Source organism: Palaemon carinicauda, chromosome 6 (assembly GCF_036898095.1).
Source record: "Palaemon carinicauda isolate YSFRI2023 chromosome 6, ASM3689809v2, whole genome shotgun sequence".
Classification (NCBI taxonomy): Eukaryota; Metazoa; Arthropoda; class Malacostraca; order Decapoda; family Palaemonidae; genus Palaemon; species Palaemon carinicauda.
The window spans coordinates 175365530-175366264 of NC_090730.1; positions in this window are offsets into that span (position 1 = coordinate 175365530).

Sequence of the window (735 nt, forward strand, 5' to 3'; positions counted from 1 at the left end):
AATACGAAAATATTAAGCAAAAAGAACTTTCGAGTTATCACCTCCAAGTTAATTAAATGAGAGAGCCATAGTAAAGAAAATACGGAAATTAGATAGATTAGTTTTTATATATCATTGTAAATTTTAAGATAATTTTTGTACAAATCATTATTTTACCAATCATTCATACTGATTCACATATTTACATAAAAAAGATTTTTCTTTACTGACGTTACAGAATCAATGGAACCATGTTCATGCCTATTCAAGCCTTCCTGAATTAAAAAACAGGGTTGAAAAAAGTCACCTGATATGCAAATGTGAATCCGGATATCTCTCGAATCTCATTATCAATTCCACTTGAAGACTTTGTCAAAGCCATCTCCCTTTTATCTCTCACCCACTGCAAACAATGCAGCGGACGAAGATTGTATTCTATTCAGGATTTCCAGGATTTTTTCTTCAGAGGAAAAGGGATTTTCCTTTCAGCTTATTTTCTAGCTCATGGTTTCATCAGATCTCTATTTTGAGAAGGGTGAAGTGTCAGCTGTGACTGTTTCAAGACTATAATCTGTAACGATCTCCACTCTCAAATATACCGATTAACCGCTATTCGTATGGTCTCTGCTCTACTATGGATCACATCATGATAAATTATAATCAGTTTTATTATAAGCTTTACCAACAAGCATCGTCATTGGCCGCTACATAAAGTTCTCTGCTCCACCATAGCTCACTTCGCTCGCAAATAAATTT